Here is a 26,412-nt window from a genome sequence, read left to right on the forward strand (position 1 = left end):
ATTCACCCCCTCAGTTATTATTTCTGATCCTCCCCCCTTTTATTTTACAATTTTTAGTGGGTTTCATCATGCTATTTTCATATGTACATATAATGTACTTAAATAACATTGTTTTCTAAGGTGATAAAGCATCATGGGGTTCTGCTGGTGACAGGCTCTCAAGCTTCCTGGTCTATAGGTCTGGCAGTTGTTCTTTTTTTTTTTTTTGCTATATCATATTCAAGTTTCATAAAATCCTCAGATCACTAGACTCGGGATTATCAAGGTGATTAAAATAAATAGTAGTACTATTCCAAGCCTGTTTTTAGTTCTAGTTCAGGAGCGATGATTTCCTGCTTGTGCCACCAAAGACTCCATTCATCCTTTGACTCTCTCTCAACAGCAGCCGTTCTGTGGGATCTGGGTCAATGTGCTTTGTGTCTTGTGTTTTCCTAATGCTCCCTGAGATTTTAGGTCTTGTAATATTCACAAAACCCTTCCAGTGCCTAGCACAATACCAGGCACACGATTGGTGCTTGAGTGATTTGTGCCTCACTGATGCTACATAGCCATGGGTGGAAGTTTGACAAGTGAAATTGATGACAGGACCACTTGTCATATGTTTTATCTTCTCCACTATTGCAGAGTTTCCTAATTAGGCTGTTTTTGATAAACTGGAGGTGCCACAACCTTCATCTGGGGCTTTGGAGCTGACTTAAGTGTCACAGAGCATGAATCTTAGAAGTTTTACTGAGTAATCCTCTACAATTCAATCGACGTTGCCTTCAGTGGAGAACTTTAACTGTAGGCAGACATAGATCATCATTTACTCACTCAGCTCTTTCCTTGGAGTCAAGTCTTGCATTTGTAAATGAGAAATTTGCTTACTTCCACAGCTAGGAGATTGTGGCAATCTAATAGGGGGAATACACTCTCAATGCGGCACCTTCCTCCATTCCTGATAGGGTGATTTCACTCTACTGTGAGCTTATTCTTTTTCCTTATCTGCTAGGTTTCCATGCAAACACCCCATCTCCATGTGCTCATGGGGCCAGTCGAGGTAAGCACAGGGTACATATCTGTTCTTGAGGTGAAATCATATAAGCATTATCAGCCACTGGATTCATACTGAGAATTCATTTCTGATTTTGTTTCTCTTTTCTGGTCTGGTGTTAAGTTAGAATGAAACACTATCCTGGAACCAGGAAGTGATAAGTGATGTAAAAAGACAACAGAGCTCCATGGAGTGAGGAGAAAGTGAACTTTTCACCCTATTACTGATCACAGTCACTAAACCTTACTTCAGACATCCACTGAGATCCAGGGCAGAGCTTGGATGGAATCAGGAACTGACTTTAGTGGGGTGTTCTACCAACCCAGACTTTCGGGGTATGAAATTTTGCCTTCTCCTCCTCTGAAACCAGAGAGGAATCTGGCCCCAAAATGTATGAATTGGGACTTTCACTGTCATCCCTAAGGTAATGAATAATGCAAACAGAAGTTCTAACAGGAAAATTGCACCTGCAAAAATTAGGAGCAGCTGCTGAATCTTATATGGCAAAAGATGTGGACAGCAGAAATTGCATTTATGAGACAGCCTGGTCTAATGGGCAGTATAGCAGATGGATGTCTGATAGTTACATTAGGCCAAAAGAACTTGGAGAGACTCTGCCTGTACATTCAAGACCAGATGGGGTGGGACCATAGCAAATAGTGTTAAATAGCCACAAGTATTAATTTAGGCTCTGAGATTATAGCATTCCCAGGTATACGTATCCATTTTCTGTTACTATAATGGAATACCCGAGAGTAGTTGCTTTCTTTTTAAAAAGAGGCTCACAGTTTTGAACAGGTGCATTATCTCATGACAGATGACATAAAGGTGGGAGCAGATGCGAGAGAAAGAGGTCATATGGTAAGAAAGGAAGCCAGATCTCAGAGAGGGGCCTGTATTGTGCTCTCTTACTAGGCCCCACCTGTTAAAGGTTCTACTACCTCTTCACGTTGGCACACTGCATATCAAGCTTCCAACACATGTACTCTTGGGGATGTACTTAAATCATGTCTAAACCATAGTACCAGGGGACCTCTCAATTTCTAGAATTCTTACACTCTATCAGATTCGATGATAGATATCAACTCCCAAGAATTTTCAAAGGTTTTAATCCATCACCCTTTTCTTGTTCAAACACAACATACCTTAAAAGCAAAAGAATGAGCGAGCACATTCACAAGTTAGTGAATGAAACACTGCCATGGGTTCTGTAGTCAAATGGACCTGAGTTCAAGTCTGACTTTCCCACCAAGCTATTTGATCTTGAACAAATAACTTGACTTCTCTGAGTTTCAATTGCCTTGCCTGCAAAAAAAGCCATCTTTTAAGGAAGAAATGAGGTAAAATATGCAAAGCCCCTACCACGTGGTGAACACAAATGCAGTAGCTAAATTATGTTTGGCTATTAGAATAGTGTCTAGCACACAATGGAATCCTGGCATCAAGATCCATGCAGCAGACCTGAAAAATGGAACAGAGGACAGCTCCCTGGTGCACCTGATCTAGAGAGTGGTCTCCTAGAAAGGTAGAGAACCCTAAAATATCATAGGGTAATAATAAAGATAAGCATTCACATCCCATTTCTGTCCACACACTCCACTGCAACAAGGTTCCTCTCTTTCCATGCAGAGATGGCATTTAAAAAGCCCCTGTCTTAATGGAGCAAAGAATTACCATCAACCATTAATTCAAGTGCAAATTAAAATAAAAGCATTAAATGTAGGATTCTCTCCATCAGTCTTGACTCTACAAAAGGACTTTACTTTAAACCTTACAACTGGAGATATCTTTTATTGCTCCTTTGATTCAAATTCTAATAAAGAAGAAGTGTTTTCCTCAACCAGCTCTTTCATTGCTACCCCCACTGTCACACAACAACTTTCTTTGCCTGAGATGTCAACACAACATACCCCATTGTACATGAGCCCTCTTCCTCTCCTCCCCTTTCTTCATGCCCTCCGGTAACAAGGCTGCCAAGGGGCAACTCATCAAGGTTCCTGTGTGTCGTGGGGAACAAGGGGGAGGTAGCTGGCTATACATGTTAGCCTCCTGCTAAACATGTTAGTAGTCTGCACCACTGCAACAGAACTCATTCAGTGTATTTTTCACATAATCAGAAGTAGTGACTGTTGCCTAATCGGAAAAGACCCTTTTAGCATGCAGCAGTTGCAAATATTTTTACAAAATAAGAATTATGCTTTCCACCTTCTCTAACCCTAGCCTTTTCTCCTGTTGTCCCTTAGGAAAGCTGCTTGTAATTTCCCAAGACAAATGGCAATCATCTACTTTCTCAGAAAACTCAAGACACATTACAGCCAGCAATTCCATAGACAAGAAAACTTACCAGACTGTGTATGACACAACAACAAATTAATGTTTTGCATGGTGTACAGCCACCTTCACTCTCAATACGTATGGTTAAAATAAGAACAAAATGTCACTGTGCAATGCAGCAAAAGTCTCTTACTGTAAGCAGCAACCTAGAGCTTTGTAAACTATGGAAGGTGGTGGAGGAAGCCAGGACAGGCTGAGGAAGGATGCAAAGCTCTGAGTCAGAGCTCAGCTATTTGGGGGATTCCATTCATCCCCCTGGAGGTCAGAAGCAGAAAAGACAACCAGTTCTGGCTCCTGTTGATAAATAAGGGAAAGAACCCAAAAGCCCACGGAATTTTTATGATGAAAATAAGCCCTAAGAAAAACTATCTTAAACTATTGGAAAGCTCAAAATGAAGGCAGCATTACTAGAAGTTGCTGGGCAAGACTCTTAAAACATCTGGGCTCACAGTCCTGAGGTTACAGCCCATCCAATTCCAACAACCCCCACTGCCCATCTGAATTAGGCTGAAGTGGAAGGGAGCAAAAACTCTCTGGGCATCCCTAACCAGTGGGAAGGAAAAACATACTTAAATTTACAAATTGGCTGTACAGAACCCACACGTGGGAAACGAAAAATTGATTATAGTCCTTGGAACATCTCAGGCAACCATCCCCAGTTGGGAAATACATCCGGGAATTCTGTATTTCAAGTTCAATGGAGCTGCAAAGTGGTGTGTAAAATGCAATTCCTGAGCACAGGGAAATTCTGATCTCAGGAAACAGGTCCCATGACATATTGAGGACAAAAAAATAAGATGAAGCTAATTTGGCTTCAACTCATAGATACAAAGAGAATAATTAGAATAGCAAGAGGTTTTTCTCTGCAGGAAGAGGGTATTTTCAGCATCCCTACCCCTTGTTCCTTGGGAGGATTCCTCGCTGGGTGTGATATGGAGCATGAACACACAACACACATCAGACAGCCACAGACTTTTATGTCTGGATCTGGACCCATTGAAGCAAGAACGAGACAGTTAGGCTCACACCCAGTGTCTACTGTGGAATTCTGCAGTGCCTATCATGGCCTGACCTTGTTGCCTTTGCCCAAAGACAGTGCCTCCATTTCTTGCTTGTGAGCCCTGAGCTTTCTCAGTCTAACGTGTGCCTGTTCTCCAGTCTCCTACTAACTCTGTGAGTTGCTTTTCAACAAATATGGATGTTTAAGGCTTGCCTGTTTATAGGAGATTTCCTAATTTCTATTGTATTACTATGAACTTTTTAAAAATAAGAAATGTGCTTACTCTCTTGACATGATTAGTTCCTCAGAAAGGGTATTTTTAAACAGAAAAAAATCAAAGGCATCAAAAAGTGAGTATCCTGTTTTGTGTATGTTTGTTTTACCATGGTTTGGCATATAGTAGGTGTCCATTTGGGCACTATCTGAAAAATTAAATTTTACTCCTTACCTTGTTATTTATCAGAGCCTGAGGCAAAGTGGCTAATCTCCCTGAGCCTCAGTTTCCTCATTTGAAAACAGGGATAATAATTCCTGCCTCGTTAGATTGTTGGGAAAATTAAATGAGACATTATAAGGAGGAACTGTAGTCTTTTCAACAACTGATGTTTGAACAGCTGGATATCCACATGCATAGCATGAAGCTGAATCCTACCTACTTCATATCAAATATAAAAATTACCTCAAATGGATCACAGATGAAAATTAAGAACTATAGAATTCTTAGAAAAAACATTGGAGTAAATGTTCATGAATTTGAATTAAGGAAAGGATTTTAAAAGGTTATACCAAAAGTAAAAGCAACAAAAGAAAAAAAATAGGACTTCATCAAAGTTAAAAACCCTTGCATGCCAAAGAATGCCATCAAGAAAGTGAAAAGATAAGCTATAGAAAGAGAGAATATATTTGTGAATCCCTGTCTGAGGTCTAGTGTTCAGAAAATATTGAGGGAAAATGGGAATGAGTGTTAATGAATACAGGGCTCCTTTTGGAGTGACGAAAATGTTATCAAATTTTATAGTGATGGTATACAACTCTGAACATAATAAAAGCCACTGAGTGATATATGCTAAATGGAATATGAATGATACCTGAATAAAGTTATTAAAATGTATATGCAGTGGCAAAGATATGTAAAATATTATATCCATTCATTACATATATATATATATATATTTTACGTTTAACCTAATTTTATTCATGCTTGCCTTGGGACAGGGAATAGATCATTCAGTAAAAACATACAGGAAAACAAAAATGTCTTATCATGTACAACTTTTAAACTACAATAATGATGTACCTTAATTACTTCCATGCACACAAGTCTAACATTACAGGTTTTTAAAAATAAACACAATTAAGACTTCTAGGAGCATTTTATAATAATTCCTAATTTTTCTTTGTAGATAGATCAAGCACCTCCAAAATACAAATTCCTATACACAGTGAGTACTTTCCTTAAAATGAACACGTGAGTAAATTAAGTACAAGGACAGCCTTAGGACAAGCTGACACCATATTCAGCTAGGTAGGCAACAAACCATAGTGCCAAATGGAAAGTGTTGTTGCAAATAATTTTTTAAAACTAAGTTAACTTTTATAATTAAATACAGAACATATACTGATTTGCTAAAATAAATAAGATGTGATGTATTAACACTTCACTATAAAGAATGAATACCAGAACATTTATAAACGATGAGTGAATCTTATTAAGAATAGTTCACTACGATAAACGCTGGCTAAATAGAAGTGCACGCCGTGAAGCACTATGGGTGGTATGTTTTGCCACATACTTTGTTACCTTGAGGTAGATAACACATGTGTACCAAATTCGGCATTCATTTTCAGTTGCTGCTGGTATCATGTGTCTTAAGAAATGTGTACAGTATGAAAAACTTGAAAATACTAATGAATGAAAAATGTTTTAGGAAAAAAATAGAGATTTTCATGCAGTTATGTACAGTCTCACTGTGTAAATTTCAAGGCAAGATTTTTGTTTCTATGAGAGAATGTTTTTTACTTGTCTTAGTGCATTTCTTTTGTCTCCTCCTGCATTGCATTATTTTGCTCTATTCTTTTGTGTGCAAACGACATGCCAGTTAAAATGAAAACTATCTCACATGTAGAAAAAAGTCAGGGTTTTAAAAACCAAGAACTAAAAATCCTTACTAAATGACACCTTCTGATTCAAGTAAAAAATGACTTAAACACTAGTAATAAAAAAGACAAAAACACATTTCATGAAAAATACAAAGAAATGTCTGCTGAGTGTTTTAGTTCAGATGTTTCAGAATGCTGCTGTATGTTTTGTGAGGAATTTGGGGGGAAGATTTCATGGCGGAAGGTCGGAAGGTGTTAAGGTGGCCTGGATTGACTTAAGTGGTGACCCCACTGGACTGTTAAACTGCGGGATGCCTATGAATTCAAGCTGCTTGTTAAAGAGGAACTCCCCGTTGTTGTTCAGAAATCCTTCCTCATTTCCTCTCTCCCCAAGCTTCCCATCCTCTCCTGGCTCAGTTTCTAGCATTTCAGAATCTTCCTTCCTGCTAAAGAACTTGTCCAAGTAACTGGTGTAAGTGTTTTCCTTCTCAACTTGTTCATCCTTCCTGACCTCACAACAAAACTGATTGATGAGAAAACATTCCTTCCCACTACTCACAAGCTGACTATCCCGAGAGGATTGGTACAAGGCTTCTAACTGAGCCAAATTTGCCATTCCTTTCTCCTGCTTTTCCTGGCTTACTGATTTCGATAAACTTTTCAATTCAAGTTGGGACACTGAGCTATTCAAGTCGTTCAACTTATCAACAACAGCAGTAGGCTCATGTTGTGAACTAAGCTGAATAGTTCCTGCAATAAAAGAATCAAAATCAAATCCCTGATTCTTCTCCCTTTCCTTTTCAGCCAGCTGCTGTGATGCTTCCTCTAGTGCTATCTGGGCCTTAACCAAACCATTCCTCTCACATTTTGACTTGCCTTTCTTATCAGATTTTTCTTTGCTCTGCTCTTTCCAATTGGAGAGATCTATAATGAGTTTGGGTTCGTAGTAATGGTTAACCTCACTCTCTCCAAACTAAGTTATCTAAATATGATGAGGACCTTGTTTTGAAGTTACAGGTATGGTCACACTCCAGATCGCAGTACTTGTTTTCATGATGATCTGGGTACTGCCAACAAGGCTCAGTGGAATAACTGGTGTCGAAAGCAGGGTCCTCCAGATACTTTTCTCGGTCTCCATCCAGATATTTTCGAGGGTCAACTTGTACTTCTTCTTCATCAGTGACATCAGACAGAGCTCTTGGGTCAAGCTGAACTTCATCAATATCAAAGTTGTTATGTATAGGCCAATCATGCTCTGAAAACTGACAGTCATGGTACCTTTCCCAGTTATAAATGTGACTATGAGTTTCGTCCATAAGCAAGATGTCATCAACTTCGTCTTCGATGTGGAAAGGATGACTTGAAATTGGCTCGTCCGTTGGAAAAGAATATATACTCATGTAAGGATGAGAAAGCGCTTCCTCTGCTGTCAGCCGATCCATGGGGCTAAATGTCAAAATTTGTTCCAGGAAATCCAGTGCTTCTCGACTAATTCCTGGAAGCAGCTGAGTTAAAGGTTTGTGTGGCTCAGTCATGTCATTTCTAATGTAAACTGGAATTACGCTGAGAAGCTCCTGACGATCTTCCTCATGTACAATAGGAATAGATTCCAAAATCGGTTGCATCTGTTCAAGTTCATGTGCACCTGCGAAGCGGGTTTTACCAGTCAGCATTTCAGCAAAGATGCAGCCTGCAGCCCACATGTCAATGGCTTTAGTATAATTATTAGGAGAAAGTAAAAGACGTGGAGATCTGTACCATTTAGTAACCAATCCTTCAGAAAGATGACCCTTATGGGAATAGTGAGGATCCATGATCCGTGCAAGACCAAAGTCACCTATCTTCAGCACCAAGTCTTCAGTATAAATGAAAAGATTAGCTGGCTTGAGATCTCTGTGCAGTACGTTTGCAGAGTGAATATACTTGAGCCCACGTAGCAGCTGATACATGAAAAGCCTGGTGTGCTCTTCCAGTAACGGGCCCTGCTCCAGCACGTTAGCCAAGTCTGTCTCCATGTACTCCTGAACAATGTAAATACTGTTCAGTTCGGTAAGAGAGCCCACATCGTCTGTTAACTGGCTTCCACTGGGACCAAGAATCTCAAACACTTTCACAATGTTATCATGGTCAAGTCTTCTAATAATTTTGATCTCACGGAGAGCATGTTTGACACTCTGAGGATCAGTAAGGACGATTTTCTTGATGGCTACTCTTTTGTCACAGTCATTGTCTACAGCAGAAAAAACCAAGCCATTTCCTCCACAGCCCAATGGTTTTAAGTCCATATACCTAGAGCCCAGATCAAAACCATGGATGTTCATGAGACTTTCAAATTTCTCTGCCATTTTGAAATCACTATTGCCTTTTCCTTTCGAATTGTTGAACTTGTGTAAACAAGGAAGAAAACTGGCATCAAAAGGAAAGAGCTTTCAAAAAGGGAGAAGAAAAATAATTATGCTTCTAGAGCAAGATGTTTTCTTGATGTTCATTGCACATGCCAACCAGGCCCGCTGAGTTCCCCGCAGACTTAAAGCTCAAAACTCTCCACTCATATTGAGAATTAAAAAGATTGCAGTACTCATAGTTCAAGAGCGGGGCAGCAACTCTGCAGACATTTAAAGAAAACACTCAAGAAACTCAAACGGAATGAAATGACATAGTATGCACTCAGATTTACTGTGCTAAACGATTTAACATTTAACAAAAATGTGACTAAATATGCACACGACAGGCTTCTATGGACATCCTCCTCACAGTGCAGATACATTCAGTGTTGGACTGGTCCTGAGCAGCATCATCCTAAGGTGCTGGTGAGCACTATTTCCGTTTTGCTTCTTTACTTCCTTTGTTGCTATATATTTCAACAGGAAACCCTGGTGGCTGTTGGTTGACAGAAGATGTCTTTCGTTAGTGATCAGGTGGCTCCAGCTCACCACAATCACAATCACAGCTACCGTCCATCTTACTCTGATACAACGGGACTTCTCCGACTCATCGAGGGAGTGCGGGCCCGCGGACAGCCCGCAGGGTCGGCTCTGGTCTCCGGCTGTGCTGGCGGCAGCGGCGTCTCCGAGGCTCTCGCTTTGCCGCAGTCGCCGCCATGTAACCCCGACCCGCGAGAGAGGGCGAGGAGAGGGCTCATTACATATCTATTTTTGATTTAAAATTTATTTTATAATATTTTGAGCATGTAGTAGTGCTCAAAATATTTTAGCTCTCTTGCTTAATTGTGATAGATTCATTTAGGCAGGAAGAACTGGAGACAAAGTAGCAAATGAAAGGTAGGCCAGGCTGTATTATACAGAATTCCTTCTACAGAAAGCAAATGGACTGATACATTATTTCCCAAGAGTCTTCTGTATCTCTCATAGAAGCTCTAAGTTGTGTCCACATATGTCTCACCTGTTCCCTCACCTGCCATCACTGTATTCCATTGGCCCAAACTGTTGTCATTCTTAGCCTTCATCTCCTTGGTCAAAATGACTTAAAATATTGTTGAAGATGACCTCATTCTCCTACCCTCCTACCAGCTGGGTTCCTTGTGACGTCCTTGTGATCTCACTTCTCTGTGTTTGTTTCCCATTGCATATTTATGCAGAATGAATTTACCATAAATCTCTAATTGTTGATTAAAATTCTTCATATAAAGCCACAGGTTTGTTTGCTTTAATTAAGGGCTTTACCTCTTTTCCATGAAAACATGGCAAAAAAAAGACTAGAAGAGTATACGCCAGAATTATAACACTGGATGTGTCTCTGAATGGTAGGATTCTATGTAATTATTTTACTCCTATGTTTTGTGATATTTCATATATTTTGTGATATTTTCCAAATTTTCTACAAATATTATTACTACAAATATTATTATTATTCTACAAATATTATTACTGTATAAATAGAAAAATTATACACGTAAGTGTTATAAATCAACCCAAAGATGGCTTATGAAAAGAATTATCTCCAAAGTTGGAATGCCCCCAAAAGTGTATCAGAATTTTCACTGCTGGACTAAACTCTGTGTGTGTGTGTATGTGTGTGTGTATGAGAGAGAAAAAGAGAGAGAAGGAGAGGGAGAGAGACAAACAGACACAGAGAGACAAAGAGAGAGCCTTATGCACATTTTTCATTTGTTGCAACACTCCCTATGAAATGTAGGGGAATACATTTTCATCAGTTTTAGTTCGTAGTTTAGTACGGTTTGCTGGTTGAACATGGAGATATGCACCTTTGCTCACATGATTTTTGAATTTTGCTTGGTACTTTCTGGTTGGTTTCCTCCTAGGCAAAGAAAAGCTGAATGATTTGTATCACTCATCCACTACCCATATGTTTATAGGCTTGCAAAAAATTCTAGTCTAGACAATAATTAAAGGCAGAAATGTAACTTAATTAAAGCACATCTTTCCTGAGCCCTGGGGGCCATTCCTCCTGCACACTACCAACACTGTTTAGACAGATTGATCTGAGGTGCACTTGGGGATATCCTCTTGGGCAGAGTTTCATAAAGCAAGTGTGAAAAAGGACCAGCATGAGAGGAGGCAGGTTAAGTGGGTATGAAGAAGATGAAAGCAAGATGTTTTCCTAAAGGCATAAGGATGAATCTCAAGGATCACCATGGGATAATTAAGACATTAAAAAAGCAGAAACTGAATTTGATCTACTAAGATCCTACTAAGCCCTTAGACCAAACATGTTCCAGAAATCATAAACCAGCAATTTGGGCACCTCTGTTGACCTTCACATATGTTTTGGTCTATTTCCAAAATGTTTTATGTTTTCATTAATTTAAAATGTGGAGAGTTTACCTAAAAATCAAATTTCTAGCTTCTTCTGAATAATGGAAAGAAATTAAAACACAGATCCAATTTATTTCCAGCAGCATTTGCTGGTACTGAGCTAACAACTGAGTCCTTCAGACATTCAGTAGGAGATGTTCCCCAGCTCACCCACATCTTCTTAGATCTCTGCCTTCCTGCCACAGTAAGCTCAGTGATTTTGGCTTTCTCACTTCTGGAAGGCTTCAGTTATGCATGTTACGTGTATACCTTTTTGCATCTGATTTTGGCTTTCTCACTTCTGGAAGGCTTCAGTTATGCATGTTACGTGTATACCTTTTTGCAGCTATATTTGAGTTTCAGGCCCTACCTACCTAGTTACCAACCTCCCCATGCCTCTTTTCCTGGTCATGCCTTATCATAGTCAATGCCTGAACTAGAATCTTCCTTTCTTTTTGCCCACAGGTGCCCTGCTCAGAATGGATCGGGATTCAATTCTAGGGCTATCTGGTAAGTGTCATAAGCTCCTAGGAGAAGAACAGAATGACATACTATATAGTAAGACAACTGGACATGGAGTCAGGAAACTAATATTCAACCCACCCTAATAGCCAGAACTAACCAGTGTTGTCAGAAAAATGTGGGTTCAAATTCTAGCTCCTCAATATTCTAGTTGGAGACCTTGACCAATGTACTTAACTTGTCTGAAAAATTTTCCTTATCTTTAAATGCAAATATTTGCTCATTTCAAAACTAGGATTGTTGCAAAAGCCAAAGAAAAAGGAGGTTTAAACAGTTCATAGGATTAAATCAATTCAAGATTTTTTGGGGGGAAGAAATTACTAGACTACTGTGGGTTGGCAAAAAAAAAAAAAAAAATCTACCTTCCCAATTTTTTGCACGGCAGTGTTTTAAGTGTGTATATGACCTTTTCCTCTAACCCTCCATAAGACCCAACTAACAAAAAACTCTCTGTCAATATCAAAAATGTCCACTATTACACAAATTTCCATACACCATTTATGCATTGCTTATCAATGAGGATACATCCTGAGAAATGCATTGATAGATGCTTTCATTGTGTAGAATACTGCAGAGTGTATTTACAAAACCTAAGGCTAAAAACAAAGTGATATAATCTTCTGGGACCATCTTCATGTATGTGGTCCATCACTGACTGAAATGTCATCATGCAGCACACATGATGGTTATAACTTTTAAACTGGTTTATATGATATCTAATTTTTATTATCAACTTGATTGGATTAAGAAACACTTAGGAGATTAGTGAAACACACCTCTGGGTGTGTCTGTGATGGTGTTTCTAGAGACAATTAGATCATGAGGGCTGTGACCTAATCAATGTGCTCGTCCTTTATGGATTTATAACATGATGGCATTGTTGGGAGGTGGTGAAATGTAAGCAGTGGGGCCTTGTTGGAGGAAGTAGGTCACTGTGGATGTGTCCTTGGGAGTAATGTCTTACCTAATTCCTTCCTGTCCTTGCCTAATTCCCCTTCTCTCTGCTTCCTGTCCTCTGTAAGGTGAGAACCTCCTCAACCACACTCTCCTAAGACCATGATGTTCGACTCAAGTGCTTGGAGTCAAGCAACTGTGAACTAAACCCTTTGAAACCATGAGCCAAAATACATATTTCCCTCTTTAAGTGGTTTCTGTCAGGTATTTGGTCATAGTTGACAAAAACCATAACTAAAACAAATACAGCTTATAACGTATTTCTCGTTTGTACAACATGTACTCTTTTATGCATGTAGGCAAAGGATCCCCACGAGCCCTGGCATATACTTTTTAAAATCTTCTCTTAATAGATGTAACTATGGTATTCTGATCTAAGGCGCTGAAAAAGAGAGAGGGCAGGCAGAAATTAGTCACAATAATCATTTAAACTTTTTTCAGTTTCATGAATATAAAAATAATAGGTGTTCATTATAAATAATTTGGTTATGGCTGTAATTATTGGTGTAGGTATTTATTATAGATAAACAGTTAACAATTGATGAATTTTCTTCTGGTATTTTTTGGTGTATTTTTTAATTGGCTATTTTTCAAAATCACTATCAAATTGAGGTGTACCATTTCATCTTATGGAAATAACATTTTATTTTTTGATTCTCACTGGTAAATGGTGAATAATGATTCACAGTGGTGAATTTTGAGACTATATTTTAATATTTTACTGATTACAGTGTTAATGTTCATGAATTAAAAGCAAATTCATTTATGTTAAAGACAGAACTTTTCAAAAATGAGTTCAAAGCGTACTTATATTTTCCGCTTATATCATTAGTCATAATTCCAATCAATTAGATCTACTCCAATTATTTAATAGCTGCATGGTATTTCACTGTGTAGCTGTACTATAATTTATTTAGCACTGGATCATGGATTTTGAATTATTTTCAGCTCTCACTTGTGTAAGTATCACTATGATAAATATAATTATTCATACTCTGTGTAGGTTTATTGATTATTTTTAAAAGATACACTCTTAGAATTATATTGCTGAGTCAAAAGTATTCTGCTTTCAAATTCATCTTGGTTACATTCTTACCAAGAGTGAATGAAAATTTCTGCTTTCATTCCTTATTAATGGTGGTAGTTTCATCTTTGCTAATAAAAGGTAAAATAATAATATCTCATTATTTTCATTTACATCATTTCAATTTCTAATGAGGTAATGCAGCTGTTCAAATGCTTCTTGGCCATTTATATTTCCTCTTGGTGAACTGCACTGTATTTTCTTCAACTATTTTCTGTTCAGGTAGTATTTTTTCTTATTGATTGTGTAAGAGTTCTTTCTACTCCCTGATTTATTTGACCATATTCCTACTGATTTTACATATTTACCATTAAAAAATAATGGCATAATAAATAACGTTACAAGTAGGTATTTGTACATACATTTTATTTGAATGGATCACATTAGAATAGGATAGATTAAAACACTCTAAGATACATTGATAAAATACTTTCCATAAAAGCTACACCAATAAATCATGAAATAGCCTATCTACTGATGATTCATCTTATATCTAATCATATATTATAACAAGATGCCAAGAAAGACATAAAAGAGATTGGCACATGAACCACAGAAACTGGTGATAGTTGATCCTGCTATAGGAATCCTACATTTTGGTAGAACTGAAAGAGAGAGACATGCAATCTTTATCTCTTTTAAAATTTGGCCAAAATCTATCTTGTTCATAGTTCACTGAAAATATATCACTATAGGCAGAGGTGGTGGTGCACATCTGTAATCCCAGCACTCAGGAGGCTAAGACAGAAGGATCATGAGTTTGAGGCCAGTCTGGGATACATTGTGAGATCTCATGTAAAAAATTATATATATACACATGTTATATAAATACATAAAATTATATATTTTATATATAGGTGAAAATAAGAAAATATATGTATATATATTTCCTAGTCTTTAAAAAACACTACTTTATCTTTCAATGAATTTGCCTATTGTAGACATTTTACAAAAAGTCTTTTGAGTCTGACTTCTTCTTTCACTTAGTGTATTGTCTTCCAGGTTCATGCATATGATAGCTTGAATCATTATTTTATTCCTTTATGTGGCTGGATGATACTCCATTATATGGATATACCACATTGTGTTTATTCATCTGTCAATTTATAGACACTTCTATGCTTTCTATTTTAGCAAGTATTCATAATGCTTGTATATATAAATATTCGTGTACAAGTTTTTATGTGGATATATGTTAGGGACCATCTTGGCTCTATACCTAGGAATGGAATTATTAAATCATATAGGAATGCTATGTTTAGCATTTTGAAGAACTACAAAACTCTTTCAAAGGTGAATGTACCATTTTACATTCCCACTAGCCTTATATAAAGATTCTAATTTCACCACGTCCTTGTTAACATTTGTTACTGATTTTATTATAATAATCATAGTTGGTATACAGTGCTATGTCATTTGCTTTATGTTTTGGAAAAAAGTAATGATGTTGAACATGTTTTTATATGCCTGGGACATTTGTATATCTTCAGAAAAATGACTACTTGAATCTTTTGGCCATTTTTAACTAATTTGCTTGTCTTTTTATAGTTGAAAGAATTAATTATCTATTCTGGTAGAATAATATTCTCCTTTTTTTTTTTTTGGGTGGGACTGGAGTTTGAACTCAGGGCTTTGTGGTTGCAAGGCAGGCACTCTACTGCTTGAGCCATACCTCCAGTTCATTTTACTCTAGTTGTTTTGGAGTTTGAGTCTCTGAAACTATTTGCCTGAGCTAGCCTCAAACCTCAACCCTCCCAAGTAGATAGGACAATAGGCCTGAGCCACTGGTACCCAGCAGTATAATATTCTTTTGTATTGAGTTTATCCTACTTGGAGTTTAGCAAGCTCCTTGGATATGTACATTCATGTCTTTCATCAAATGCAGTACATTTTCAGCTAGTATTTCTTTAAATATTCCTTTTGCCCTTTCTTACTCTCCTCCTTCTCAGACTCCCATACTGTGTATATTGGTATGCTTGATGACAAATGTCTCAGGGAAAAGGTCTTTGTATTAACTGAGTTAGATCAAATAAGGACAAACTGAGAATGGAGGTTGCCTAGCTGACAAATAGGTGAAACCAGCAATGAGACTTTGTTCCTTCCAGTGACTTCTAGATGATTGGCTTTCACAGTAGATTTTTTTTTTCTACTGAACTTGTACTCCTCACTTTGTTGCAAGCCTTTACTTTTTTAAGTTCTGAAAACATTGGTTTTGACAATTTGTCAGTGTTTGTTTTATGGAAGAGAAGGTTTTCCATAAGTCCTTACACCATTTCTGAAGTGCTTCTTTCTTCTTAGAACTTTTTAGAGACTAGCAACAGGACTGTAGGTGGTTTAATCTCATCATGTACATTGCTGTCAAATAATATTTCTGGGTTACCATACCTTTTTGTTGGGCATCTTTCTTCAGATGCATCTTTTTGAGCCCTTTAAAACTTAAAATGCAAAAATAATTTTCATCTTAATTTCTGTTATCAAATGGCAATTTACTCTTATTATCAAACATCTCTGTATTTAATGAAGATCATGTGAAGTAGAATTTCAACGAAATAGAACTCAAAGACTTGAAATTTTTATCCAGCATATAGCATGAATGTAGAGGGTTGTCCAATTATAAGGGAAGTATTCTACCATCTAGGAGTTTTGTAGGAAGAGCAACTTTTTGACACCCTAATCATTGTGGATCTAGTTGTCTCCTACTCCTACCCTTATCTACAGACACACAGGTTCATTACTGATATCCAGTGATGTTCATTAGTGAGCAGAGCCCTGTTCTGATATCTCAATCCAGATAACTAGACTGTACCTTACTGAGACATGAAGTAGATTAATGCAATAGATTAACCCATCATTAGGATGGAACCCAAACAGGAAACTCTTAGGTCAAAGGACAACATCCAGAAAAATAAATTTTATGTGGGGCTCAACTAAAGACTTAGAGCACAAACTTAAGATTTTAGCAAGTCATGGAATTAAATCTCGTTCCAAAATTCACTAGCTCTGTGACTTGGGGAAGTTACTTGACCTGGAAAAGCCTCTATTTTCCCTCTGTAAGTGGTAATGCTTGCTTTATATGGATTTTGTGCTCACATGTACCTTGTTCTGTAGAGCAGAGCTCATAATAAGCCCTCAATAAATGACAGCATCAGGTAGTAACCTGAATACTCCTACCCCTGAGCAGACTAACTACAAGTAACTACATGAATCTATTTCAACCCTAAAAAAACAAGGCATGGTTCCCAGGTGAGACTATTGCCTATAAGACTATTTCCCACCATAGAGATGTTTCTCAGGCTGAATCATATACACGAATCTCCTTTATGTGTACCCTCTCATAAGTTACAGACCTCCTGAAAACATGTTATTTGTTCATGCCTGCATTCATATTATCAATGCTTATTGTGCATGAGTAATACATGTGCCAGAGATTGATTTTAATACCGATATAGAGTGACAAACGGGAAGATAAGGTCTCTACGCTATTGAAACTGCCTCCCAGTAGAGGAAAGAGCAGATTCTGGTGACTCCATTCCAACATTGAGACTAAAGAACTTAAAAATTTAAGGTTGGTTGGTTTGTTTGTTGAGACAGGGTCTCGCTAAGTAGCCCAGGTTATCCTCAAATTCCCAGACTCCAGTGGTCCCCTTGCCTCCAACTGCTGGGAATACAAGTTTACATCATCACACCCAGCTCTAAAATGTAAAGATTTTAAGTCAGGCATTTCCCTGACCTCCTCATAGTTTGAGTTATGCTGTGATGCATACTTTACCCAGGAGACCTCTATAGTGGGACTGAGTGAAGACCAGGAGGGGGATGCTCTGTGTATTCCTCAGATTTCTATCAGTATAACAAAATACCAGGGGCAACTGACATATAAAGAGAAAAGGCCTATTTAGTTCACAGCTTTGGAGATTCAAAGGCATGGTGCCTCCATCAGCTCCATTGTGTGTGGGTGGTATATGGTGACGTATCACAGCAGGAGTCCTTGTTGCAGTGGGAGACCACATCTCATACCAAGAAGGAGATGGAGAGAAAGAAAATGGGCTGGGGTACCATAATCCCCTAATAAACTAAGGAACTCCCACAGGGTCTTACCTCCTAAAGGTTCTATCACCTCCCAATAGTGCCACACTGCAGATCAAGCCATCAATTACAATGTACCCTTGGGTGACATGCAAACAAACATTATCCAAACTACAGCTCTACGCTTCTGCTGTTTTTATGAGAGCTTTGGGGGTATTTCACATCTGCAGCAAAAGCTCCAGTCTTCTGTCCCTCATGTCATGTGTTTCATGAAACAGAGATGCTTACTTTGGTAGAGGAGATGATAGCAAAGGTAGTGGTGTGACCATGGAGCTACCAGTGGTGGCATCAGATCCCATATTTCTCGGTTTATGGTAGTGACAGAAACGTTGTGGTAAATTCTGTCACATTGTTCCAAGCATTACTGTTGAGGTTCTGCTTGTTCCCCACTCTTTCTGTAAGAGTTTGTATGCCTTCTAAAGCCAGTATGAAACCCCTTTCTAATTAAATCAGGTAAAATTGATTATGTTATCTGTTACTGAATACTGGCCAATACTGAGTAATAAGTGCCAAGAAGATAAATAATAAATATTAAGAGAAATAAGAAGTATTGATTGTAATAAGTGCTCTAAAGAAAGAGAGATGTATGACAAGGGAATATCTTTCAGGTGGAGTGGTCAAGAGACCTGCTTGATGAAGTGAATTTAAACAGAGATCTAAGGAAAGGAGCAGCTAAGAGAAGCGTTCCAGAAAGAGATTTCTGGGTGGAGCAAACCCCAGCAGCAAAGGCCGAAAGGTGTGGGAGAGTTTGTTGAGTTTCCTCCTCAACAAACTCTGCCTCACCAGAGACGTGGGGCAAATGACACAAGATGAGGCTGGAAAACTAAGCAGGGGCCAGAGTTCCTCAAAGTGTGATCCATGGACTTATGCCAGTCTGTAAACTATTTGCTACTGATCACAATGAGATAAAGTATAAAAATTATTAATAAGTACATACCAATTTCATAGCAGTTTGACATCACCACAAAATTCAAGTAACAGTTTATCATATTTTATAAATCTATCCATGCACAATAGATTGGAAATTTAAAAATTATAAACAAAACTGTGGTCCTTTTTTCTTTTGGTGGGACTGGGGTTTGAACTCAGGAATTCATATCTGCAAAGCAGGCACCTTAGTGTTTGAACCACACCTCTAGACCATTTTGCTCTGGTTATTTTGGAAACAGGCTTTCATGAACAATTTGCCCAGGCTGGTCTCAAACCATAATCTTCCCAATCTCAGCCTCCCAAGTGGGTGGTAATTATGGGCATGTGTCAGCAACGCCTGGCAAAAGTGTGGTCTTTCACCACAGACAGTTTGAGAAGTCCTGTTCTCTATGTCTACCTCTCAAGGTTTCCTGCAACAGACAAGAGAGTAAGTGGTTAAGCTTTGTGGGGCCGTGGGGTTTCTGCCAAAATGACTCGACTCTGGTATTAGTGAAAAAGCAGCCATAACCAAATGGGTGTGGCTGTGTTCTAATAAAACTTTATCTGTAAGAACACACAGTAGACAGATTCTATTCTGTTGTTTGTCAACCCCTGTTCTAAACCACAGGAAGGAAATTGGGCTAAAGGCACCACTTGACTAACTGAGGCTCTCCCTCTTGATTCTGCCTCACAATAATGCCTGCAAATAATTGTAAATTCTTTGCAGCTTTGACTTTAAATCAGTGTCCTTCATAGCAATCCTAGTGGATGAAGTCCCTGCTTATAGGACTTGTGTCCAAAGGCACTGGCACCCAGGAATGTATCTCTTACCTGCATCCCCAAGGGATGGGCACCACACCATTCACCTGCATTAGCCTGACAGGTAACCCAAAGCCCTAAGAGGCCACAGTGGATCCGAACAGTCAAACCTAGGTCACAGAATCCTCCAAGTCAAAATATCACCTTGCTGCCCTGTTGCTAGAGATGTATCATTTTATTATTCTTCTGTACCAAGTTGCATTTTGTTGTCCAAATGGACCATCACCCATCAGTGGCTCTTTCAGTATATCTGAAATGATTGTATTGGATAGGCAGCACACCACATGTGTAGCCTTGTTTTTCTCTAGGCTCAGATACTGCAACAGATGGGAAAGCTTTCTAAATTTGCACATGTCCCCATTCACACAGCAACCATTTCATAAACACAGCCCCACGCGCACACAGTGCCACGCAGACCCCTGTGTGTACGAGCCGATGGATTCTCCCCATTCTCCTCAGTAGGTCTCTCACACAGAGGGTACAGCGCTAAGGCCGTTCTTTCTGAAATCTCTTATTTAAGATTTCTTTCATCAACTCATGACAAACTTAATGGGTAAAACTTTGCTGTTGCAAGTTTCCTTAAAATATCCCTTCTGGGCCTACCACTGTTTATCTTGGCAGCAGGTAGCTTGGAGAACTTTGGAAAGTCTCAACTTGGCATGGCCTCAGAGCTACTGGCACATTAAAGATTAAAAAGTGCATTTAACTGTGCTCAGGACCAGGCAATGTGATCCAGCACCGTGAAATGTGCAAGATTCTTTGTTTGCAATGAACAAAATTGAAGCCAGAAAGGGCACCCGTGACCAGCTACGATAGGAGACAATCAGGAAGCCTGATCATCTTTCATTGGCCAGTTGATAGGTAAGAATGCACGTCCTGCTCATCCATATTTAGCAGCGTTCTCAGGTGTTTAAATCAGGCGGCAGAACATGACCACCAGAGTAGGCTATTTACAGAGGTAGCAGCACCAGATATCATGCAATTCTACCTGCTTCCTTAAAGTGTGAGAAAAGAGTGATTCGAAACAAATTTCTCAGTTTGCAGCATCTCCAGTGAAAGTCACCATAAATCAAGGCATTTCCAAACATTTTGGCTCTGCTTTAGGAAACCAGAATGCTTAGATTTGATTAAATATTAGCTCAAGAGGACAAAAACCAAACCACATTATTTCCATGCATAGGTGTGGGGCTGGCAGCAGAACAAACCAGACAAGATTTAAAATGAAAATAAAAATTAAACCGGCAGGGACATCATAATTATTTGTTCCGAGGAAGAATCTATTCACTGTCAGTCTTCACACACCTGAACACACAGCAGCACGTACTGGAACAAATCTGCAAAGGCAAACCCTTAAAAGATGCCATCCAGAAGTCTGGGAAAGTGCTGGGTAATGCCTTGTGTCTATTTACACAGTGAGCGTGATCGCCTCAAGTCCTCCAGAAAAATCAAGGCAAACCTTGCATTCTGCAAATCAGAGCTCCAGACCAGAGCACTGACCACACTGGCGACACTCCTCTACACCAATATCAACGTTCAAGGGGGAAAAAAAGGAAAGGAAAATTCTGTCCTTACCGAAAAGGCATAGCAGCCAGGGATGTTGAATGTTTCACTTTAGCTCACTGATTGCATTCTCTTTCATGTGATCAAAGTTCTAACCCTATTGAGGAGAGTTCCTGGGGTTCTGGGATCTTCCTTCAAGAGTTTTAATCACTGGCTTCCCCAGACTGGGTTTAACAAACACCGCTGTGTTCTGTCAATATTTGTATGCAGCACCACACTGGGCAACCAGCCAACACTGAGTTTCAAGAGGCAAGGAGAGAAAACTCACACCCTAACAAACATGCTTCCCTCTTTTGTGTCTTTTAAGGTGGTGCTCCAAGTAACATCTCTGATTCTGACAACAGCTAAAGATAGCTTCTTTTTAGGACCTCATTGCTTTGCCGGCTGCCCAGGCTGGGTTCTACAAAGTTTGTTTTTTGTCTCACTGCCCCGTAGTTCTCCTCACAATCACAAGGTTTGCCTCTCCACCAGCTGCACTTTAAATGTATTTTAATTGGCTGGAATGTCGAAAGAATCCATTTGGCAGTCGTTTACATGTGAAGCACGCCCAGGGCAGCTGAAAGAGGCCCCAGAACAGCCGATTACTTCATCAAAAGCTGCAGTTTGAATACCATTGACTCCTACATAACTACAGTGAACTCAATTCTATAGGCAAGGAGGAGTAATTAATAATTTGCTGAGAAAATTCTTCATTCATCTAAAAGCCAAAAAAGCAAAGGGGGGAAAAAAAATCCCTGCAGACACAACAGTTCTTCTGAAAGGCTTGATTTATAGCCCCCAGTTCTGCTCTTCACAAACATTGACTTTGTATAGCATTACAGGAGGGGTATAATGCATAATTCGGTTTGGCTGAAAAGTTAATTCAAGTAATTTTCCTTTTGAAAGATCCCCTGAGAGACATCATTCTATTACCTCTTTATACATTAGCCATATGCTACAATAAATACTGTCAGTACTGTGGCATTTCCTCATTCCCTTTTTTTTTTCTTGGTTGGTTGCAATAATTAGTTTGTGGCCTCTGCTAGATCCAGCCCCAGATAAATTCAGCCTGAGTCAAAATGGATAATCATCACCACACAGAACTTGCAAGTCAGACTAACTGTAAGAAATGTCAGGTTAAATGGTTTCTGATATCAAGGGGTGGGGGAGCACGTACATACTAACACATACACATATGCGTATATGTCTCAAAAATAAGAAAATGATAGAACGAGCTATAAGATATAGAAAATAACAAGACACGTGGAGTTGTTTTCATGTGGCTCTTGACCTCTGATTTTGATAGCACATGGAAATTGGGATTACAGAGTTAGAATCCCTAGGTATCCCAGGTTATCTTGACGCTCACCCCTCATTAAGAGCCCCTATCTAGTAGGATCTTAGCACCCTGAGGATGCTTCTCTATGGAACATTGATAAATTTGTTAGGATGACTTTTCCTCACTTCAATAAAATTGTCTGTGGTTTGTAACAAGATGGTACAAGAGAAAGAATGATGCATGCAAGTTGCCTGGGAGCATTTGTTGAGCTGCTCACAGATGAAAACTAGCACTTCTGCAAAGCAAAAGAACAGAAGATTGGGAGCAAGGATTGGGGCCAGCTCCATGTGTGTGCAATCTGCACAGTCCCACAGAACCCTGCTCTCAGAAGGTACCTGTACTTGGATTAATGCTGTGCTATACTGGCACCTCTTGAAATTTCTTTTTTTTTTTTCTTTTTTGGTGGGACTGAGGGTTGAACTCCAGGCTTTGTGCTTGTAAACAGGCACTCTACCACTTGAGCCACACCTCCAATCTATTTTGCTCTAGTTATTTTGAAGATGGGGTTTCAGGAACTATTTGCCAGTGCTGTTCTAGGATCACAATCCTCCTGACCTCAGCCTCCCAAGTAGCTAGGATTATAAGCATGAGCCAGCAACTGGCTGGAATTCTTAACTTCTTAAAGAAACAAGGAGCCCAGCATTTTCATTTTGCATTGAGTGCGGCAAATTATGTAGCTGGCCCTGAGAGAAATAGTACATATCTATCTGATCCAACTCATGGTTGGAATTGAAAAGTGCTGGGAAGACCACACTGAGAGTGTGGGTGACAAATGCTGCCCTTACTTTTGTCTTGCTTAATTAATGTTCTGCCTTAGATTTTGGAGCCTCTGGAAGAATCAAGGGTGGAGGTTTGGCAGAACATCTCCAGCAGACATAGGAGGTAGGCGTGAGGGAGTACGTTGTAACTGCTCTGTCCTGAGCTGACAACTCACTATTCGTGTATGACTACACTTCCTCTGACAGGTTCAAAGAGAATTTTTGCCTCCTGTATCATTTCTCCATTATGTCATTCTATGGGCAGAAAGCTGTATGTGTAATCAGCCTCTATTTTTAAATTAACTTAGAATCAAGATGCAAGCTTTGTTAAATTCAGCCCCAAAGCTCAGAGGGACTACTGACCCACTACTGTGGAGTTAGAGAGCTCTTAAGTTACTAGTATGCTGTGAAATGAATAGGCATGGGTTATCTTCTCCTCCTGAAGGTGATCTCTAAGAGCTACCTGTACACCTGGATTTTAACTCACTATGCCCATAGCAGAAAACATATAGAAAAGAATGCTCCTGGAAGGGAAATTGGTCTCAGATGTTAAGTACTTCATACTGCTAATACCTTGAATCTGTTACCTGAGTGCTAACATGCTCTCACACTGGTGTTTAATAAGAAAAACAGATTACCATTCTAGAAATCGAATTTTAGAGATTGAATGATTCACACTATTATTATTTTTAAAAGGATAATGGAAGAAAGAAATGAATAATAAGTTCCCAGAACTAAAAAAAAAAAAAGAACACCCACAATGAGTCCAGGTTGTTCACTTCCTTTTGTTCCACATGCTCCTGCTTTCCACTGCTCACACAGCTCCCCATTCTGACTTGCCTACTCTCTGATTCCAGTGAACTTCTGTACCTCCAAATGTTTTTCACATACCCAAGTCCTACTTCCTTGTCATACCCTTCAGAATCAGTTTCATGCACAGCCCTTAATATGCTGCCCCAAAAGGAAACCCAGTGTCACATAGAAGCCATAGCTTAGCCATCACAGAACAGAACACCTATAGATTTCCAGATCTCATGATGGAAATTCTACTCCACTTTTGGATCCTGGTAATCTTGTCTCACAGTAGAGGGGGTTTGAGTAGCTCACAATGTCCAAGAAATGGCAAAGTGATCCTGTTTTAACTCCCTGCTGGATCTTGTCAGTTTATGCTGCCCTTCTTCAGTCACTTTATAAGTTACACAAATCAGTAGGCCCTTGGACTACCGCTGGCTAATGTGAGGCCCCATAGGCACATTTAGTGGGTCATAGACATGAAGCAAAAACTACTGTTTAGGGAGTGCAGAAAAACCTTCTATGAGCTCTGGAACTCATAGAAAAAGAGAGGATCAGAGCCAGGAAGGCAAAGTGAAGGATTCTGTGAAGGAGTGGAAGGGTCTTGGTACAGAAGAGAAATAGACCCAATACCTATCCACTCAGGCACTGAGCCTGAGTGGGTTTTAATTTCCTCATGAGTAGTATAGACACTGCTGTATTAACAATACCCATCACACAAGATTAACACTGGAATATGCAGGCTTGTCATATCATCAATCATAGAAGGCCTGGGCTATGTAGTGAGGTTGAGGTCATCCTGGATTACATACTCACACCCTGCCTCAAAAAGAAAGGAACAAAAAATGACTATACTAGAGCCAGGGAACCTTGCAGAGCACTTATGGCCCACATAACAAATTTATGTCAGCTGAACAGTAGTTCAGAAAAGAAGATGGAATAATGAGATCCTGACTTCCAGCAACTCAGAAGATACACAAAAAGCAGATAGCTAAATAATTGAGAAACAGTCAGGAGCCCAGGTCTCCTTATTCTCTAGTAAATGGAGAAATCATGGTAAAGAGAGAGTTGATTAAGATACTGGTGTTTAAAGGATGCCATGTTTCAGACAAGGTTTAATAAAGTGAGAGCCTTATCTAACATGGCCATGCTGTGGCTTGGGAATGTAGTTTACGAGGAAGTAACAATAAATAAATAAATAAATAAATAAATGTTAAAGGAAGAAAGTCCAAAGAAGAACATTGTAGTTGTTGCATTCAGCTCTCACTAGGCATGGTGATTAACACTTGTAATCCAAGCATGAGGGAGCCTGAGGCAGGAGAATCTTGACTTTAAGACCAGCTTGGGCTACATAGTGAGGTTGAGGTCATCCTGGATTCCATAGTCACACCCTGCCTCAAAAAGGAAGGAACAAAAAACAACTCTACTATTGCTGACAGTGCCCATACTGAATGCTAGGTCCTCCCTAGCACTGCAGGGCTGAGTAGAAAATGGCCTCAGTGTGATAAGGCAGCCATGACAAAGTGCATCAGTTGGGGGACTTAAGTAACAGAAATTTATTCTACCACAGTTCTGGAGGCTGGAAATCCAAGGTCAAGGGATCAGCAGAGTTGTTTTCTCTTAAGGCCTCTCTCTCTCCTTGGCTGTAGATGGCCAACTTTTCCCTGTGTCCTCATATAGTCTTCCTTTGGTAACTGTTTAAACTTCTTCTTCTTAGAAAGAAATTAGGCATCCATAACAGGTGGTTTTTCAGATCATCTCAGAATGACCCAATATTTGTTCCTCTTAATGTATGATAGACTCTTCTAAGTGCCCTGGAAGCCATTTCTAGTTGACTCTAAAATCACCTTACTATCCCCCATTTACAAATGGGGAGTACTCGTTTCAGTAGCACATATACTAAAATTGGCAAAAAGTGGGGAAATTGAGGCTTAGAGAGTATATGGAATTTGCTGGAGGAAATGGAGAAGAGCCTTTGTGATTCCAGAGCCCAATCTCTTACTCCAATCCTTAAGTATCTTTCTAGAACACTTATATTTGACGAACATGATTCCCAAGACACCTAGTGTGCAGAATCTTTATCTTACATTTCATGAACTCCTGGAGCTTGACCATCAAAGATCCAACTTATCAAGTATTTACTGAGTATCTACTGAATAAAACCAAATTCTCTCCATGCTGGCAATTTTGCCAAGAGATGACAAGAGTAGTCTTGGGTAAGGTAAATTTATCACGAAGTTTTAGAGAAAGATGAGACCTAAGGAATTAGACCAATGACTTTATCTCTATTTGGAAATTGTCCATGGTTAGGAAAAGAGGCTGATGGAAAAACCCATATCAATGTTTAAGTTTCCAGAGCTAGAACCATATT

The 26,412-nt window shown here is 39.2% G+C and overlaps 1 protein-coding gene and 1 pseudogene across 1 annotated transcript in view; both read right to left on the minus strand.

The window, feature by feature from the left end:
• Nckap5 (NCK associated protein 5) overlaps positions 1 to 21,338 on the minus strand; it is a 927,122-nt gene extending 905,784 nt beyond the window's left edge. The window contains exon 1 of the mRNA XM_074070593.1: positions 21,186 to 21,338. The gene's annotated coding sequence lies outside the window, so the exon portion shown is untranslated. The remainder of the gene's footprint in view (positions 1 to 21,185) is intronic.
• Positions 5,546 to 9,596, minus strand: LOC141422550 (mitogen-activated protein kinase 6 pseudogene; annotated as a pseudogene).
• Positions 21,339 to 26,412: the final 5,074 nt, after the last annotated feature.

Source organism: Castor canadensis, chromosome 4, assembly GCF_047511655.1.
Source record: "Castor canadensis chromosome 4, mCasCan1.hap1v2, whole genome shotgun sequence".
Lineage (NCBI taxonomy): Eukaryota > Metazoa > Chordata > Mammalia > Rodentia > Castoridae > Castor > Castor canadensis.